Source organism: Neovison vison, chromosome 4, assembly GCF_020171115.1.
Source record: "Neovison vison isolate M4711 chromosome 4, ASM_NN_V1, whole genome shotgun sequence".
NCBI lineage: Eukaryota > Metazoa > Chordata > Mammalia > Carnivora > Mustelidae > Neogale > Neogale vison.
The window spans coordinates 53,014,346-53,024,433 of NC_058094.1; positions in this window are offsets into that span (position 1 = coordinate 53,014,346).

A 10,088-nucleotide genomic window follows, 5' to 3' on the forward strand; every position below is an offset into this window, starting at 1 on the left:
GGCAAGGGCTTCCAGGCCCTTCACTCTGAAGCAGGTCTGGGGGCAAGCGGTTTACTCTGGGAGCAACTGGTCTGACTGGGCTTGTCTCTGCAGATGCAGACTCTGGGCAGGTTGAAGGGTGCCTGGTTGCCAGTTGGCACGGATCGATTCTAGATCATCCTCCCATGGTTTGAAGTGGGTGAAAGATGGTATTCTCCTCTCTTCCTAATGTCAGGACTGAGTGTGATTGCTGCACTCGATTCTGTTAAGTAGGTATCTGAAGCTTTCAGTGTGGATGTTGGTGTATCGAAAACCTTTAATGGAGTGCCCCCTGTGTTTGTAAATATCTTTAGAAAGACACCTAACAAGAAAAAGGAGAGCGCATCCTAGAAAAAAAAAAAAAAATTCTGTTCATGGCCACTATCTCAGCCCTGTTTCTTAGAGCTGCAAGCAGAGAGTTTGGTAAGATGAAAGGACAGCCGCAGATAATGATTATGGATGATGGATACGCCTGAAACCCGGTGCTGAACCTGCTACAAAGACATGGAAAATGGATTTAAGCCTATGTTCCAGTTTTGAAGGGCCAGTGTATACTCCCACATAATACACCAAATATTGAGGAACATTACCCAACATCATCAAAACCTGTTTGCGATGTTAGCTAACCTCTGATTGTTAAAGGGGGAAAAAAGCAGCCATTACTATAACAAAGACACCGTGCTACCCAAGATCAATAACCCAATTTTGTCTGCCATTATAATAACACAGAAGCAGCAGGTTGATCCATTTTATCCAACACTGGTGTAGCCAGCATCAATTTTGACAAAGAAATAGAGCATTTTCACAGGAGGCTCACTGGTATAGATCTAACACACACAAACATGTGAACTTATCATTTCCCAGTAACTCCAGCCAGCCACCTCTGATCATTTCCTGCCTGGCCTTGTAAAGCGCTTATGGTCTAGAGCACATACGTCACTATAATCTCATATGTATCATAAACTATAGTAAGTACTCTATTTCATTGTTATCTAAATATTTTGTGACTCTGTCTTGGAACTTACTTTCTTGCTTATCTTTTAAGCCCCACGGGAGTTCAGAAGGAGCACATATTCTGCTACGGTTCCCATTGCTGGTTAGTTTAACCAACATTTATGAAGAGTATTCTATATATAAGATACTAGACATGCAAGTATAATCTGCCTTCTAGGAGCTTACCTCCTAGTGATAGCAGTAACAACTGCCATCTTTTGAGCACTTACTATGTGGCAGGCACATTGCCTACATCACTAATAAGCCCCCCAAAAAACACACAAAATAGATATTGATATTTCTATTTGGCAGATAAGGAGCCAAAGTCTCAACTGGTAACTTTGCCAAGCTTGCACAGGCATTTAGAGGGTAAGAGGTCTTTCTATTTTAAGCATATGGTCTTCTCGTTATTTACATGACTTTCCCTCTATATGGCTTGGTCCAGAGGAGAAACCCATTAAGTACTTATTTAATTAAATAAAGTGGCAATGAAGAGCCTGGTATGAGGCATTAACATTAAGGGATCCTCCAGGCATTATTGAATTCATGGAGGGATATATTTAAATAAGAACTTCTCCAGTATAGCAACACATTGTTTTGTGGTTCACTAACAACTATTTTTTGTTGTTGTTGTTGGGAGAATATTGAACAAGTGGAACAGAGGACTGAAAGTTATAATGAGAGTTGCTTATCCATCCTTCCACCCATGTTTTCATTTAACAGATATTTATTGAGTATTGGGCATTCCTTTGTTCCAGGCGTTATGCTGGAATATAGGAAGATATTGGATAGACTATTAAGAACATAGATGTTGGATAGACTATTAAGGACAAGATAGAGGGGTGCCTGGCTGGCTGGGTTGGTTAAGCATCTGCCTTCAGCTCAGGTGATGATCCCAGAGTCTTGGGATTGAACTATGCATCTGACTCCCTGCTTAGCTTCTCCCTCTATACCTCGCCCTGCTCTTCTGCTTTCTCTCTCTCTCTCTCAAATAAATAAATTAATTAAATCTTTCTTTTAAAGAAAAAGATAGAGCTATTTTATAGTTTGGGGGAGAAGATAGGAGTTAAGCAAACTACCTCACAAGAAGTAGAGTTGATAAGATAAAATTCTAATAAGTTCTATGAAGAACTTAGAAATACTGAGAACTGTAAGAACAAACAATAAAAGAAAGCTGATCATGTCTTGGGGGTCCACAAGAGCCAAACTGTGGAAGGAGTTAAGATGTCCTGAACTACATCTTCTTTATTCATTCATCTGAATGAATAAAGAAGATGTAGTTCACATATACAATGGAATTTTACTCAGCCATCAGAAAGGATGAATACCTACCATTTGCATCAACATGGATGGAACTGGAGGAGATCAGTCCAAGAGAAATAAGTCAAGCAGAGAAAGACGATTATCATACGGTTTCACACATATGGAGTGGAACATAAGGAATAGCATGGAGGACCACAGGGGATGGGAAGGAAAACTGAATGAGAAGAAGTCAGAGAGAGAGACAAACCATGAGAGACTCTGGATTTTGGGAAATAAATTGAGGATTACAGAAGGGGGGGCGGGTAGGAGGATGGCAACCAGGTGATGGGTATAAAGAAGGCACGATTGTGCTGAGCAATGGGTGTTATACACAACTAATGAATCATTGAACACTACATCAAAAGTGATGATGTACTATATTTTGGCTAACTAAACATGATAAAATAATTTTTTTAAAAAAAAGGTGGCCTGAAAATGTGACATTTAAGCTGGAACTTGGATGACGAATAGAAGTTACCTAGATGTAGAGAACGGAAATTGGTATTCCAGGGTGAGGAATCATTCATTCATTCATCATCTTTTCTCAGTGCATATTATATACCCAACACAATTCTAGATGCTAGAGATGCAGCAAAGACTGCAAAAAAGACTGCAAAAAAGACTAAAATCCATGTATTTTTTGGAGGCTACTTTCTTGTTAAGGGAAGATAGGCAATTCATTAATTAAGAAAGTAATAAGGCAGGCAGTGCTAAAGAACTAGATTTTTAGACAATATGTGAAAAAATATTGAGTGTGAAATATTAAGATTTAAAAGAAGGCCAGGGTAGATGGGGTTTGGAGAAAGAAAAGAACAGTGCTGTCAGACTGCCTTTAAGGGTAGGCAGAGTTCTGATCACATAGAGTCCACATGGGAGGCAAAGCATCATGTATTTTATCCAAAGAGCAAATAAAATCAATCAGAAATTAAAACAAAGGATTTAGTCATTAATTTACAATTCAATAAAAAATCAATTTTAACCAATTTAATGTGTAGAAATGCATGTGATGTGTAAAGCATGATACATTTGAATTAAAAATAATTCCCTTCCATTAATACATAACCTCAATAGGGAAAAGATAACACTTATAAACAAGTAAACCATCCAAATATATATTAGTGTTTAATCCAGCAATGGGATATAGAGAATAAATTTTTAAATCAATGATGTAGAAGCTGAAAATAACACATTTATCTTCATACAATACTCATCCTACCAATGTGGTTTCATAAAGAGTTCTCAGCATCTAGTGTATTTTTCATTTTCTAATCTCAATTGATCTCAGTTAATAAGGAGGCTGTTGTTCAAAAGACTGATCTTGTTCAGGATGATTTACCATGGTTAAGATGGCAAAGGAAATTGGAAATTTATAGATCTGTTAAAAAGACCTAGATGTCAGGCTAATTGATACATTTTGGCCACTGCTTGAAATTACATCCATTTTTAGAATGCCAAATGAATTCTCTAAAGCAACAGAAGAAGAATTACCCTTTAAACATACTGCAGAATCATCAAATAGTTATTTATTAAGCAGCTCAACAAGCATGTACACATTCTTTTCATCAGCAGTTCCTTTTGTTTCTTAGAACCAAATATTCATTGTACATAATAATCACAATAATGAGTACAAAAGTAGCCCTGATGAAAAAATAATAATTTTGCAAAAATAACTTTTATTGCCCTCATTCATAATGAAGACATATGGTGCCTGTGACTCAGTTTTGCCTGCATAGGTCTTTATGCATGTTTTCGCATATCTCTGCCTATCCCTGATCAGAAAGAAGTTACAGAATCTAAGAGTTATCAGATTTGGCTGTAGAATGTTTTCTATACCAACCACTTAATGAATATAACATGAGATGTAGCTCTCTACCTCACTGTCACCTTTATTGCATAATCTACCCAAAGTTGATTCTTACACCTTCCTTTACCTTCCGAATTTCCTTCTACCTGAGTGCAATCCCATGAGATATTGTACCTCATTGAGGAGCACACAAGTTTCTAATTCAGCTCCTTTCCTTCTCAAATAATGATGTCTTCCTTTTGCTCAGGCCAAAAGCCCTGGAGTCATCCTTCACACTTCTCTTTCTCTCACCCCCATCTAATCCATCAGCAAGGCCCGTGTGCTAAACTCCTAGAGAAACCTGACCACTTGCCACCACCAATACTGCTACCATCTGCTCTCAGCCACTCTTATCTCTCAGCTAGATATCACAGACTTCCAACTGACCTCCCTGTGGTCATCTTCACCTTGCAACTATTTCCCTATAAAGCAGCCAGAGTGAGCCTGGGTCAGACCTCCCCACCCCCAGCTGACTTCCCACCTCACTTCAGTAAAAAGTCAAGACTTTCATAAGGTCTTCAAGTCCACATAGGGAGTGCTACTGACCCCTACTGTCACATCTCCTCTACCTCCCTGCCCACTTATTCAGCTGTTCTACCAGCCACCCCACACCTCACACCCCACCCCGTCCACTGTGCTCCAGTTACACTGGCCTCCCCATAATGACTGGAATTCACCAGGCACATTCTCGCTGCAGCAGAGCCTTTGCACGGCTCTTCTGCCTCGAAACCTGTCCCAGATACCCATGTTGTTCAGTTCTTCACTTTCTGTAGGCCTTGACTTGTGTCTCGCCCTCTTGCTCCACCCTATTTAAGGTTGCATGCCTCTCCTCCCACCCTCCTACTCCTACAGGACTCCTACTCACTTTCTCAGCTTTATTTTTCTCATAGCACTTACCGCCATCTATCATATGCTGTTTTGGTTTTATTATTCTGCTTAGTTTCCATGCCCCTCCCCACAAGAATGCTCCACATGAGAGCAGGGATTTTTTTTTAAATATTTTATTTATTTATTTGGCAGACAGAGACCATAGGTAGGTTGGGGGGGGTAGGGAGCAGGCTCCCCGCTGAGCAGAGAACCCGATGCAGGGCTCAATCCCAGGACCCTGGAATCATGACCCGAGCGGAAGGCAGAGGCTTAACCCACTGAGCCACCCAGGAGCCCCGAAAGCAGGCATCTTTATTGGCTTTGTTTACCAGTTTCGAGAACAGATCCTGGCACATCAAAGGCTTTATATCGATATTTGTTGAATAGGTGAATGAAGAAATACAACATAAGTGATAAAATATTCAAATGATGGTATAAAATATTAAAATGTTGGGAAGCACATTTTCTAGATCCAGTAATCTGTGTTATCATTCTGATGCAGAAGAGAAACCTATACATTGAAGCCTTAAATCTCTGAGGCCAGTAGGCAGATGTACTCAACAAAATTTCTGGCGATGTTATTTGGGGCAACGGAAAAAAACTTTGGACAGATGTTGCACCTCGTACTTGAGAAGGAGATAATCACTTTCTCATATTTTCAAAATGTATTCTCTAGAAACTAATTCACATATTAAAATATTTGATTCTTTTTTATTGGTGAGAATTTCAAGGAGTAAACATAATAACAGCCTTTATTACACATAAAAAAAATCTTTTTAAAAGACTATTTAAGAGAGAAAGAGGGAGAACATGAGTGGAGGGAAGGGGCAGAGGAAGAGGGAAAGGCAGACTCCCCAGCGAACATGGAGCTGGATCCAGGGCCTCAATCCCAGGACCCTGTGATCATGACCCTAGCCAAAGTTGGACACTTAACCAACTGAACCCCTCACGCGCCCCTACACATAAAAAAAATCTTATAGTTAGCACCCTGCAGACTAATGTAGAGGGGTTTTCCCTTCCCCACTATCTCTGCCTGAGGGGTAGAGGTATTTATTAAGAAATGATTCCCGGGGTGCCTGGGTGGCTCAGTTGGTTAATGGTCTGACTCTTGGTCTCAGTTCACGTCTTGATCTCAGGATTGTGAGTTCAACCCCCAAGATGGGCTCCATGCTAGGTGTGGAGCCCACAGAGAAAAAGCTAAAATAAAAAATAAAGGGCAAAAGAAAAAAATGACTCCACATCTGGGTCTGAGGGGCAAAAATGCTGATGTGCCAAGCTTGGAAGTCCAGATTTGTTTTGCAGGAAAAATAAAGCTCCATGAATGTAAAAAAAAAAAAAAAAAAAAAAAAAGAAAGAAAGAAAAAAAAAAAGAAAGAAAACTTTACAGCTAATTAATTACATGTGAATATCCAGTTTGTGCCCAGACACAATCTACGCCATCATTTCAAAATAGTTTTATGTATGCTTATCAGGACAACTAAATTATCTCTCTAAAAAGTAATTACTTATAAAAATGTTACAAAGTTTCCTTCTGAAACAAACTGCTGCTAAAAAACATGATACTTTCTAGGGGCACCTGGGTGGCTCAGTGGGTTAAAGCCTCTGCTTTCAGCTCAGGTTATGGTCCCGGGGTCCTGGGATGGAACCCCACATGGCGGGGGGGGGGGGGGTGTCTGCTCAGCGGGGAGCCTGCTTCCCCCCCCCACCGTCTGTCTCTCTGCCTACTTGTGATCTCGCTCTCTGTTGAATGGATAAATAAGGTCTTTAAAAAAAAGTGATGCTTTCTAAGCACACCCATGCACACTGGCTGCTGTAATAATAGTGGTCATGGTAGTCTTGATGATGGGGTTTTTGTTGCTTCACATCTTTCTTCAATTCTGCTGATTAAGCCCTAAGCATTATAAATGCCCTTTTACAGAATGCTTTTTCTCATTCTTCACTATCCTGTTGCTTTCCCTACTTTTTTTTTTTTTTAAGATTTATCTATTTATTTGAGAGAGAGAAAGAGAGAACAGGTGAATGGGGGAAGAAGGTTTCAGGGATTAGAATGCGGACAACTTTATGGAACCATTATTTTACCTACTCCAAGATACATTCTCATACTTCCTAGAACTGAAACATCGTAAGGCCTCAAAAAATATGTCTATTGAATTAGTGAATGAACAAATCAACATTGACCTACAACCCTTTCCCCCTCCAAAACCATTTTATTTATTTATTTATTTATTTATATATAAATTCAGTTAGCTAACATCATTGCCTGAAACCTGTAACTCTTTCTTTATATGTCAAAAGGGACTTTGCAGATGTGATTGAGTTAAGGCTCTTGAGATGGGGAAAGTAGCCTGAAATATCCAGGTGGGCCCAATGTAACCACAAGGCTTCTTTTTAAGATACTCTTAGCTGTTATAACTGTTCAGGTTTGAACTTAGGTTGTTCGAAGATTTAATGTAGAATATGGTACGCAAGATAAACTGTTATTCAGAGATATAACAAATCTACAGAAGACTGAATAAACATAGGGAGACATATTAACAAAGAGTTCTACAGTAACTATATAATCACAAAACCACACCCTTGTCCTCATGGAGCTTACAGCTGAGATGGGGAGACAAACATTAATCAAATCATACAAATACAAGATCAAATCTGGGACTAATGCTTTGAAGGAGATGCAAATAAATGTAATAACAGCAGGATTCGCCCTAGTCAGGAGAACAAAGAATTTCCCAAGGAAAAGATACTTGAGGTGACTGCTAAAGGAAAAGCAGAAACAAACCAGCTCAAATGGGAGAGCGAAAGAGCATTCCAAGTAGGAGGAATAGCACCTTTAAGGGTCTGAGGCTATGCTGAGCACAGACTGTGGAGAGTCCTTTGAGTGACAGTGAGAAAGGTAGGTGGGGCAAAGAGTTGAAAGACTTTAAATGCCAAGCAGAGATATTCTTCCTTAGACTTTGTGAGCTCCTTGAGTTCAGAGACCATGTGTTATTCAATTTTGCATCAAAACTAGAATAGGTTTGCTGAATTAACTTGAGTGCAGATTTTATTTCCTAGCTAATAGAATCCACTGAAGTTTTTAGTCCGGTAAATCGCAGTATTGATTGGTTAGTGGTATTAAGGACAGTATGAAGCAATTACTACCATAGCAGGGGCCTGATGTCTTGGAGGACTGAATTTTGGCTGAGCACTCAAAGCTTTCCCAGCTGAAAGAATAACAGAATTATATTCTGAAGGTGGAGTAAAAGAGAAATCTGTTTTTCAAATTGATCTGATACAAATGAATGTAAGGGCACTTGTTAAAGATCTAGCTTCCCAGGACCAATCCCAGACCCTCGAAATTAGACCCAGAAACAGGTAGGGGCAGCTGTATTTACTAACAAGCACTCCTCTGGATTCTTATTCTCATAGCTTGGAAGACGCTGGTATAGAGCACATTCAAGGGAAAAGGAAAGACCTGTACATATGAAAGAACCAGAAGATACATTTAGGAAATTATTGGAGAGAGGGTGTTTGAGGGGAAGTAGTTATTGCTGAAGCTGAGATCATGAAAAGCTTTACCAATAAAGCTTTTCCTTACTAAACTAATGTTGTGAATAATGGAGAACCATCAGAAGATCTTAGGTAAGGAAGTGAATTTTCAGGGGAGGAAATAACCTGAGAAGTTGAAGAGTGTAGGTTTGAGAACTTTCTGAGGAATAATTGATAGAGTTTAATAACTACTTCCATGAGAGAAATAAGAGTGGAGTGGTGAAGAGTAAATTTAGGGTTTCTAACTTGGTAGACTGTCTTTGTTAGGGAGGAGTAAGAAAGCATCCCATTTTGACGTAAGTTTTATATGACAGATGACACCAAGTGAATATGCCGACAGACAGATATAGAGAACTTCAGTCTGGGAGAAAGTTCTCAAGATAATATGGTTATGGGAGTCATTTGGAACCAGGGGAATTTCACTTCTATGAGGATGTACATTGATAAACGGGCCAAACACAAAATTAAAGGGAAACACATGTTGAAGTAGCACCTAGAGGAGAAGCTGGCAAAGGAGACTAGAGATGAAAGAGCTAGCAACTGCAATCTTGGCTACTTTAATTATCTGATGTTCCCTGTACTCCCAGGGTTAGTGAACTGAAAAAATAAGAGTATTTTAATTTTATGATTGGATCAATAAAATACCTGCCACCAGTTTAGGACATCCTAAACATTTAGTAAAACTCAAGAAAACCTATTATTGATTGACTCAACCAGCTAAAAGAAACATATGAAATCTAAAACATACAAAAATGATTCTTAAATTCAAGAATACCAGAAGTCTTTGGTACTTGAATTTTAGTCCTGGCTCTTCCATTAATTTGGGCAAATCATTTAAATTCTGTGACCCTGTTCTCTCATCTTAAAACAAAAACAAAACTGATGGTGGCATAACTAAATGATATCTTAGGTTGCTTCTAGCTCTAAAATCTAGAGTTTCTCCAGGGGCCCAAGCAAGTCTGAGATGGAAATCTTAAACAGATTCATGCAGGAGCAAACCTTGAAGTAATAACTGTTTCCCAATCTCACCCTTTCCCCTTCTCAATGAATATTGATTTAGATAGACCCAGTTATACACAAGGTATTGAATATTTTTCCAGTTCATGTCATGAGTCCTTTTTTTTTTTTTTTTGAGTACGTTTTTGATCGCCGCTCATCGCACTCTGAGTCGCGTCTGGTGTCACACCAATGGAATGACATCCATTCGTACTCCACCTAGAAGAGCCTCTATTTCCTTGGTGCCTTTGAAGTGGCTCATCAAGTACATGAGACTCCCCTTCTTCCTGAAAGAATCACAAGCTTTCTGCAAGGAGCTGTTTTAAATGAGACGGGGCTCTCTAAACTGAGGGACTCAACGCGGTTTCGTACACACTCGGGACCTCAGAATTACAGACTTTCCCCTTCCGAATTAAAACAACAACAACAACAAGAAAAAAAACCTTTACTTTTAACAAGCCTAATGATTCCCTTGCAAGAGGTATTTACTTTATTATTAAGTAACAATGGTGCAGGACAAATGCGGAATTGAGTAAGGTCC